Genomic DNA, 11,723 nt, shown 5'->3' with positions numbered 1-11,723 from the left:
ATATATATATATATATATATATATATATATATATATATATATATATATATATATATATATATATATTTGATTTTTAAAACATTCTTTTTTTTTAATTAGAGAAATTGATTTTTCCTTTTTCTCATCTTGTACTGGAAGTACATATATAATCATTATGTATCCTTTTTCTGATTTTACAGTGATATAAGCTTAATGCAAATACCAAAAGAGCCTGAGACTCAAAATATGGGACTAAGATTTAAAGCCTTTCTGTCTGATTCCAGGAGAAGGGAACAGAAGACCTGCTAATAGTGCTGTGAAAGCACAAGGTCACAGAGACTTGACTAAAAATCTGAATTAATTGCAGGAGTTATATGCCAATACTTTAGAGCTTGAAATTGGGGTTTGAGTCCTGGAGTCCCAGTCTTTTCTAAAACTTTAGATGATGTGGGTCCCCTCAACTTGAATTCCTAGACCAGCACCTAAGATTGGTTATTATTGGCTTGTTCCCTGAAAACTTGATGGCAAATCAGATCAGAGAGAGTTGTTTCCCTTAAGCCCTGGCCCTGAATGGGTAATAGCAAACTGCTTAAATCACTTTCATTGAGCCTTGATTCAAAGGCCTATTATAAGCTTATTTTCCTTACATTTTTTGCACATTTTACATTTCATTCACAAGTTAATTTTTTCTTCTTTTTTCTTGAATTTTATTCTTTTTATTTTGCCAAATGATTTCATACAACCCCCGTGACTCAGCCACTCATCCTTAGCTGACCTGAGGTACCCTTTTCAGGAAATAAGGTATGTTTGGAATTTTCCTCAGGGGGATGTGTGTTAAGTTTTTTAAAAATTTAATAATATAAAAATATATGTATATTTAACTCCTTTAGGAGTAATATCAGGGGGAAATGTGTGATTCTTAGAAGGAAATGTATGTTTTATAATCTATAATGTTAAGTTTAAATTCTTTTGAGAATAATTTCAGGATAATGATTTTGCCATCTCCCCAGAATCCAGACAATGGACATGTTTGGTGAAGGCACCAAAAAGATGCCTAAAGGCCCTTCATTGGACCATGAAGATCAAAATTGAACTTTGGGGTGCAGATGACTGAACTATGGGGAGTTGAAATTAAGTTGAATGTATTGTTTTGAATGTACACTAATATGCCAATAGGGGACTGCCCCCAAATTGGTTTTTTGTCAATGCGGCTAATTAATCTATTTGTTTATCCATTTCTTTTATCCCCCAAATTCCTGAAATTTAGAAGTTGTCTATGTTTACAGATCCAGTGAAGATAAAAGGGCCGACTTTTTTTGCCGGAACTCAGGGGGAAATGTATATTTGGAATTGGGGAGATGCCATTTAAAAGTATGTTACAAACTTTCTATGAACATGTGGGGACTATGAGACTACATTTCCCGTGATCCCTATGAGTTTCTGGTTTCCGGTTTAAGGCGTGGGGACGTCCAACATCCCCACATATAGGGCAATTTAAATTCGGAGGCGGGCCTAGAGAAAGCCTCTTTCTGGGTTTTGCAGAGGGGCTGGCTGGTGTACCAGAGGGACAGGATGGGCTCGGGTGGTAAATTTAAAAGATAATTGCGGTCATATATATATTTTACCGACATGGCCATGGTTTTAATTAAACTACTAATTTCTCTTATTATATCAGTCTTTATCATTTTTAATCTTAACACTATCCATATGCACGCATGTAAACACTCATGTATGTGCATATGAACACATACAACACATATTTGTGTATATACATGCATACATATACAGATAAGTAAGCATTTGAAGATAGCTATATATCTCCATATGTATAAATACTTGCATATTCATTATACATACATTTAAAGGTGATTGGTGATGGAAGAGCACTAGCAATTAGGGAAATGAAGAAAAGCTAATACACATGGTAGTGTTTGAGATGACCCAATGAAATTAAGAGACTTTATAAGGTAGAAGTGAGGGAAAAATACATTTGAGGCATGAGAGATGCCCAGTGGCGAAAAAAAGCAAGTGAGATATGAATTGTAGTATCTGAGGAATACCAAGAGGGACTTTTTGTTTATACCACAGAGGGCAGGAAGGACATTAATATAATATGAGGCTGCAAAACTAGGCAGTGATATGATCAAATCTATACTTAGGGAAAATTTCATTAGCAATAGCATCCTATGCAAGACTAAGAGAATAACTGAATGAAAATGATGACAGTGGGAATAGTTGAGAAGAGGACAAAAATAAGAAGTATGGTAGAATTAGAAATAAGACATGATGATAATATTAGCACAATAAAATTTGGAGTCTAGAAGGATGGAGATTTGTGAGAGAAATATGAAAATTAGAACAGAGTCAAATTTAGGGGAAAGATAATTAGTTCAATTGTAAATTTGTTTTTGAGCCTTAGATATCTATCTAGTCTAAAATATCACAATACGTGCTCAAGACAGAGGATAGATAGATAGGTAGATAGATAGATATAAATATACATGAAAAGATATCAAAATGTAGGAGAAGGACCTATTTGTGCAAAAATATTTCTAGCAGCTTTTTTTGTAGTGAAGAAGAACAGTAAACTGAAGAGATGTCCATCAACTGGGAATGGTTGAGGAAGTTGTGGTATATTATTATAACTGAATACTATTATTCCATAATAAATGATGAACAAGATGATCACAAAAAACTTGGAAAAGGGGCAGCTGGGTAGCTCAGTGGATTGAGAGCCAGGCCTAGAGATGGGAGGTCCAAGGTTCAAATCTGGCCTCAGATAATTCTTAGCTGTGTGACCCTGGGTAAGTCACTTGACCCCCATTGCCTACCCTTACCACTCTTCTGTTTTAGAGCCAATACACTGTATTGACTCTAAGATGGAAGGTAAGGGTTTAATTAAAAAAAAAAAACTTGGAAAGATGTATAAAGTTATGCAAAGTGAAGTGTACAGAACCATGGAAACACTACACAGTAACAACAATAAAATATGATGATCAACCATGAATGGCTTAACTATTATCAGCAAAATGCAAGGATCAAAGGAATTCATGATTACAAAAAGCTATCCATTGCCATTTAAGGAACTGATAGAGTCCATAAAGATCCAAGCATGCCATTCTTCATTTAATTTCTTCCATGAATTTTTCTCTGGGATGAGTGATATGTGTCTTCTTGAACAACATGAACATGGAACTATATATTATATGATAACACATAAGCAAACTATATCATATTACCTCCCTTTGGGGGAGTATGTAGGAATGAGAGGGAGGGAGAGAAAATGGATCAAAAAATGTAAAAAAAATTATTGAAAATTTTATCAACATGCAATCAGGAAAAAATAAAAATGTATATATACAACACACATGTAAACACATATGCATATATATGTATTTACATATTCATCTCCATAGAGATAATTTTATAGAGAAAGTAAATTCTAAGGGGCTAAGATCAGTAAATGAGAGTACTTAAAGGAAAGAGGGATAGGTGCTTCAATCCCATGATGACAATTGCCTATTAGAAATATGAAACTGGATGTTCCAAAGGCATCTTAAACTTAAATGGCAAAAACAACTTATTTCCTTTATCCCTAGAGCTTTCCTTTTTCCAGACTTCTTTATTTCATTCAAATGCAGCACAATCCTTACAGTCCTTTAAGTACATAACTTTAGAATTATGCTTGGTTTTTCAGTATCCCTTATACCACATAACCAATCAGTTGTCAGTTCTTGCTGTTTTAACTGCCACAGCATATCTCACATTCAATCCCTTCTCTTCACTCATGAAGTTACCACTTTAGTTCATGCCCTTATCACTTCTATCCTAGATTATTGCCACAGTTTCTTAATTGGTCTTTCTGCCTCAAATCTCTTCCCACTCCAATGTTTCCTACAAACTGCTGCCAAGGTAATTTTCTTTTAAGGCAGATCTGACCATGCCAATCCCCAAATCCATCAACTCCAGTGTCTCCTTATTGCTTCTAGAATCAAAAATAAACTCCTTTGTTTAGCTTTTAAAGTCCCTCAAAACCTGATCCCGACCTATATTTTTAGACTTATTAGGCATTACTCTCTCTTGTGCTCTTCTCACCCCAACTTTGTAATCCACTAAAAATGGCCTTTTCAAAAATCCTACACAATACCCTATTTTATATTTCTATGTCATATTACTAGTTATCCTCTGTGACTGGTATTCACTCCCTCCTTATGTCTTTCTGATAGAGTTCTTTTCTTTATTATAAATCTAGTATAAGTAGCATTTTCCATTTGATGCTCTTGGTGGCCCCCATAATTGCTAATGCTCTCACTCTCAGACTGTGTTGTATTTAACTACTTTTTCTACATTTGTATTGATTCACATTAGATTTGTTGTTAATATTTATATGTGTAATTATTTACTTTATTAGATGACATACTACTTGATTAAGGATGATTTCATTCTTTGTATTTGAATCCCCAGCAGTGCTTGGAATATAATACTTTTAAAGTTTTGTGGATTTATTGCTTGATTAATACCTGTACTTAGAAGGAGTGACATGGATGAGGCTAACTTTTATATTTTATGAACCACTCTTAGACCAGTCTATGTTCAACCTAAATCTATTTTGCTTTTACTTTTATCTATTACTCCAAAATTTGCTTTCTTGGTAGAAAAAATACAGAGGAGCAAGAATCTGGACTCTATATTTTGCTATTTCTATGTATCATTATGTCATTTGGAGGGTACCATAATGAAAGGAGTTAGCATCAAATTGTTTCCCCCCTTTTTTGTGTCATGCAAGCCTACAGACTATTATCATCAAGTTTAAACCCTATATATAGGTACCTAGTGTATGATATACACTGGAATGCCTCTCTCACACCATAATTACATTTTTCATTTGAGAGGAATACAAACTAATGTATGCTATGAGTCTGGAGGATAAAAGGGAGAGAGAAAGGAAGGGGTGACTCAGTGAAAAGGGGAGGAAAAGCTAAATAATATTTATTTAATGAGTTATTTTGCTTTGCATATTTTTTCTATGTGAAGTGAAATAAAATCTGTTCTGTGTCTAACAGACATTGTCACCTTGAGGGCTTACTAAAATCTCCCACTCAAAGATAAGACATATTCTCAGGCTTCCAGGAGAAACCCAGGGGAAGCAAAATTTACTTAAAGTAATATGATTAGTAGGACTTTCTGCTCAAAATTTTAGCAAGTTTGTATCAGTCCACAGCACGGTTACACATGAGTCAGAAAGTATTAGAGGTTAAGGAGAGATTTCCAGAGAAAGACATCACATCTAGAAAAATTTGAAGGATCAATATTTTCCAGCTGATCAGATTTGAAATCTACCTTTGCACCTTCTACCTCCTTGTTCTGACCCTTGGAACTAATCAGATCAAGTCTAATTCCCTTTCCCAGGATAGCTTTTATAATATATGAAGAAAACTGTCATGTGTCCCACTATGGCTTCTCTTCTTCAGGATAAACACTTGTGGTTCTGCCAACAACCCCTCCTAAAGGATGATACTATCAATTCTAAATGAAATGGGTCTTCTTGGAGATAAAGGATTCTAAGTAAGATTTTACAGAATGGGGAGGAGTTCAAGATAAATTACTTCCTTGTCTAGATTTTACCTTAGAGCTAGAAAATGGTTTCCTCCTTGTTTTTCCTTGAAGAATGGAGAACAAGCTCACCTTTCAGGAACAGTTTCTTCCAGATTCACCAAATTATAAAATGATAGAGCTAACAAGAATCTTAGAGGTAATCTCATCTAAATTCACTCATTTTTTACAGAGAGGGGAAATTATTTGCCCAAGGTCCCAAAGCAGCGTATGGCAGTTCTGGCACTTGGACCTGAATCCTAGATCTCCTGACTCCCAAGGAATTATATCTGAAACTGAATGGAGCTCTGCCACACTCCTAAATACCCCCATGTCAACCCATGCTCCAAAGTTATTATCTTACATGGCAAAGGAGATAATCAGTGAATCAATCCTGAAAGTAAAAATACCAGAGATATACCCTACATATTCCACTAATGGAGAGAATATCCTTTTCCTGGAGAGCTGGAGATGATTCTTTTTTGTATACATAACACTTCTTTCAAGGACTGCAAAAAATACACTGCCCTGCAGATATGAAATTGCAGAGATGTTGCTAACATAATTGTTTGGCACCAAGTTTAATTCACGAGTAATAAGTAAGCATATTCATAGATCTTTAAACCAATGGAATCAAGAAGCCATTTCCTACATTAATTTTCAAACTAACCTAATTATATAGCCCCAAGCTCTGGATCCTTATCAATTAACAGAGCTATAAAAAGCAGAAGCCCAAGCCTGCCACTCTGTAGATGTTGAGAAACTGGCTTTATTGTAGCCTCAGTCTTGAAAACTACACCAGCAACCACTGTTGGCATAATGGTATCTGGCTTGAAAATACATTAATACTTTAATTGGCTTATCCCTGAATACTACCATATAAGGACAAGATTAGATGGCAAGTAGAGCATTTTGAAAGCAAGGGAAAGGAATTGGATATAGATGAATACCAGTATCAACCCCATTAAAAGAAATGAAAAATGACCAAAAAAAAAAAAAACAATCCAAGTGTTTGTCCATAATAAGTATCCAATGTTTGTTCAATTAATTGATATTAAAAGGAAAAAAAAAATTTGTGGATATAATGAAGATAACCAAAAGAATGCATATCCTTTGATCCAGCATTACTACTACTAAGTTTGTACCCTGAAGAGATATGAAGGAAATATACTTGTACAAAAATATCTATAGCCACACTCTTTTTGATGGCAAAAATTGGAAAATGAAGGGTTGTCCCTTGATTAGGAAAAGGCTGAATAAGTTATGGCAAATGATGTTGATGAAATACTATTGTGCTATAAGGAATGATGATCTGGAGGATTTCAGTATAAATTGGGAGAACTTCAATGAACCGATGCAGAGTGAAATGAGCAGAACCAGAAGAACATTATACACAGAAAGTAAAACATTGTGGAACAATTCAATATAATGGACTTTGCTACTAGTAGCAATGCAACAAGCCAGGACACTCTTGAAGGACTTATGAGAAAGAATGCTAACCACCTTGAGAGAAAGAGCTATGGGAGTTGAAATGCAAAAGAAAAACATATGATATCACTCACCACATGTATATATGATGTGATTTGGGGTTTAGGCTTTAAAAGAGTTCTCTATAGCAAAATTGAATAATGTGGAAATAGGTATCAATTGATAACATTTGTACAACACAGTGAACTCTGGGAGTGAGGAGGAAAGAGGGGAAGGAAAGAAAATAAATCATGTAAACATAAAAAATAATTAAAAATTAAAAAAAATTAAAAATGAAGATAATATTTTGACTACAAAATGGGAATATTACACTGATATGGGGTATACATTTCTGGAGATAGTATAATTCAATGGCAAACATACTGGCCCTAGAATCAAGGGATGGGGTTCAAATACAGAATCATATATGTATTGTTTGTGTTACTTTAGGCATGTTACTTTGGGGATGTAATACTAGCACCTACTTCCTGGGGTTTTCTGTGAAAACCAAATAGGATATTAATAAAGCATATATCAGAGTGACTAACATATACTAGGAGCTTAATAAATGTTTATTTCCTTCTTTCCTTAATAATTGTTCTTGGTTGATTGATCATATTATTAGTTCTGAGTCCTTTAATTATGGTTATCTTTCTGAAAAGAAGCTCTACTTTAGTTCTGAATTACAAAATGAGACAATTACTTTATATTCCACCCCACCCATCTTTTCTTTTACAGATAATAAGATTGAGGCACAGGAAGGGCACGTAATTTTCCTAAGGTCACAAAGCAAATCTTAGTGACAGAGCTTCCACTAAACTTCAGGTTTGTGACCTTCTATTGACTGATCTTTGCACATTATTTATCTTTTCTATTCATTTATGTTTTTCTTAAGGTACTATTACATGACTGAATTTATATTATTCTCCTGTGCCATCTGGTAAATTTCAGCTCTAGGGATAAACATAGAATTGTATTACTTGTAGACATGGAATTATAAGTAATTTGGGAAAAATAGTTCTTAAATACAGGATGGCTCAGATTAATCCATTATAAACATGACAGGCTTTGATCCCACAGTGAGTATATTACTTCTCTCTTACAATAGGTAGAATCCCTTTTTTCATTACCCAGATAAAGGAATGTTCTTTTCTTTTCAGGGGCAAAAATTCTCTATTTCAGACAAGAAGAAATTTTAAGCTCTGATTCACATGTGTATATTTTTGAGGGAGGAAGAGAGGAAGCACTTATTTCAATATTGTTGAACAGTATTGTCTGTCTGATCACCAAATATCTTTAGACTTGTCACAGAATTAGAATCAAAGAATATAAGAATAACATATGAATTGGAGGGATAGATTCAGTACAAAATTACAGACTATTAAATGACAAACTCTTCTAATCATTTACCTTCTAGAAATTCATCTCACTGCCAATTATTTCTATTACAAATGTTTATGAATATAGGTTTTTCCCCTTACTACAATAACCTCTGAGAAGCAGAAGTTCAAGGCCAAAGGTTATAAACAATTAAATGACCTTTCTTGAAGAGTTCAAATTTGTTTTCCATAAGAATCCTTCAATTCACAACTATATTAAGATTAAATTTTCATACCCGTCTTCCTGTAATCCATCCCAAAATGAGATCCCACCTACAAATATTTTAATATTGGCTCAAAAATTATGCATTAGGTGTTTTAACTTGCATTTCTCAAATTATTAGTGATTTTGAACATTTTTAGTGGCAATTCCTTGGCTTATATTTTTTTGTTGTTGGGCATATCCTTTGACAATTTGTTTATTGATCATCAGATTTTAATTTTGAACATTTACATCTATCTGTATATTTATTATTTTTACTTATAGACTTACTTAAGAGATAATTTGGTATTGTTAATGATTTGGAGACAGTATCTTTGTCTCCAGAAATTTGTTGAAATTAATGTCTTCTAGGTACCTTTTAAACTTAAATATTCCATGATTTTGACAATTAGAAAAACTTGATAATCCCTTCCAATTTTAAAATTCATTCATGTTTTCTTTAGGAAATATAATAGGAATTAGATTACACTGAATATGGTGCTAATGGGTTTTGAGTTTGAATTTTTTCTCACATACTGTCTTTGTTCTTGGGCAAATCACTTTAACACTTTGGGTTTTGGCTTCTTCATCTGAAAAATGAAGCATTTGGAATTAATTATCTTTAAATGTATGTCTAACTCTAAGTATGTAATACAAATAAATATCTACAAACTGCATATTTCCTTTTGATGCTAGCTAACTATTTTTCCAAGAATTGCATTTTATGTAATTGGAGAGGTTTTTTTTATAATATTTTCAATCTCTTATTCAGTTCTTTCCTAGCTAATGTTCTAAAAAGATATACTCTTTCATTATACTCTATTTTTAGAATACTGTGACTTTTGATTATTTGTAATTCATTTTGGGACAAGGGTTTAGATATAGGTGTCATTTTTCAGTGTTTCTTTAAATTGTTTACATTCTTGGATAAATCAAAAATTAGGTTCCAGGAGTTTCCGGGTTAAGATGGCGGCAAAGTAAAAGGCAGCTCTTAACCTCTCCTGACCAAAACACACAAAACTCCTCAAGGGGTCATAAAAACAAGTCCAGAGGAGCGGAGGAACCCCACAACAGGGTGCAGCGTGGAAGGTACATGGAATCGGGACATTTCTATACTATAAAGGGGTGAAACAGCTCTCACTAAATTGTGGGCTGAGTAACCACCCCCACTCACCCCCTCCACACACACCACTTATAGCGCCGAAGCCTGCTAAAAAGAAATAGAGCAAGTTTGGGGCACCCATCAAGTCATTGGCAGCTCCAGAGCCTGTTCCTGAGAGCAGCAAGATTTAGGTCCCCAAAAAGCTAAAGAACGCACACAAAAGCTGAGCGCGGGCGCAAAGCTCAGGCATAGGGCAGAGGAACAGGTGGAGGCAGACACTGCCGCGAGCTAAGACTCTGAAACCCTGAGTGGAGAACCAGTGCAGACGGGTATACAACTGTGGAAACAGCGCCCTGAGACTTGTAAAGAAACCTCTGGCAGAGGATCAAGAAAGTGGGTCCACCAGGGGGCTTGACCTTGGAAAAAACCAGAACGCAGACCTCAGGAGCCAAAAGACCGCAGACAGGCGCTGAGCGCGAGCATAAAGCTGAGAAGCTGCTGGGCTAATGATGGCTACCCAGACTGAAGAAGTTCAGAAGAGAAAGATAAACAACAAGAAAAAGAAGTCTTTAACACTAGACAACTTTTACACAGAGAAAATCCAGACAACCAAGCAAACAGAGGAGGAGAACAAACAAGCATCCAGACCCTCCTCAAATAAGGAAAACAGGTCACAAGCTATGGAAGAGTTCAAAACTGAGATTCTGAGGAAGATGGAAGAGATCTGGGAAGAAAATAACCGTTTAAAAGGTAGAATCTTGCAATTGGAAAGTGAGGATCAGAAATCAAATGAACTGATAAGCAAAGTGAACCAGATTGAAAAAGAAAACCAAAAGATCATAGCTGAAAATGAAAAGTTTAAAGCAGAAAACGAAAAGTTTAGAGCTGAAAACCAGTCCCTAAAGGCTAGAATTGAGCAATTAGAATCTAATGATCTCTCAAGACAACAAGAACAAATAAAACAAAGTCAAAAGACTGAAAAAATAGAAGGAAATATGAAATACCTCAATGAGAGAGTGACAGACCAAGAAAACCAGACTAGAAGAGACAATTTGAGAATAATTAGTCTTCCAGAAAAACCAGAAATTAATAGAAACCTGGACTCTGTACTAAAAGAAATTATTCAGCAAAATTGTCCTGAAGTCCTACAACAAGAGGGCAATATAGACATCGAAAGGATTCATAGAACACCCACTACATTCGATCCAGAGAAGAAAACGGCCAGAAATATAATTGAGAAATTCAAGAGCTTTCAAGCAAAAGAAAAAATCTTAAAAGAAGCCAGAAAGAGACAATTCAAATATCAAGGAACACCAAACAGGATCACACAGGATCTAGCCACCTCCAAGCTAAAAGACCGTAAGGCTTGGAATACAATATTCAGAAAGGCAAGAGAGCTGGGCCTACAATCACAGATCAACTATCCATCAAAAATGACTATATATTTCCAGGGGAAAGTATGGGCATTCAACATAATTGAAGAATTCCAAGTATTTGCACAGAAAAGACCAGGGCTAAATGGAAAGTTTGATATCCAACCACAAAAATAGAGAGAAACATGAAAAGGTAAATAAGAAACAGAGGGGAAAGAAAGAAAACTTATAATTTTTAAATTTGCCTTTTTAAGGGCCTCAGTGAGATCTAATTATCTGTATTCCTATGTAGAGAAATGTTATGTATAATTCTCTGTAGTGAACTCTATTCACTATTATAGTATCCACTATTATAGTAATCAGAAAAATAATTCACAGGTTGAGGGTGGAACACTAAATAATCTAAGATGACATGGGGGATGGGAAAGAGGGGGTGAATAGCAGGGGACAACAAGAGAAACTTGAGTGAATAAGAAAAATAGGATATTCTATTACACACAAAGAAGGCATGGGAAGGAGAGGGGACAAATACTATTATAAGAAGGAGAAGAAGAGAGCATTAAGAGGTAATAATCAAACCTAACTCTCAGTGCAATCAACCCAGAGAGGGAAGAGTAGCTATACTATCC

Source organism: Gracilinanus agilis, chromosome 2 (genome assembly GCF_016433145.1).
Source record: "Gracilinanus agilis isolate LMUSP501 chromosome 2, AgileGrace, whole genome shotgun sequence".
In the NCBI taxonomy this organism is placed as follows: Eukaryota; Metazoa; Chordata; class Mammalia; order Didelphimorphia; family Didelphidae; genus Gracilinanus; species Gracilinanus agilis.
The sequence above is the reverse complement of the archived record's forward strand: the minus strand, read 5'-3'. Positions refer to the sequence as shown.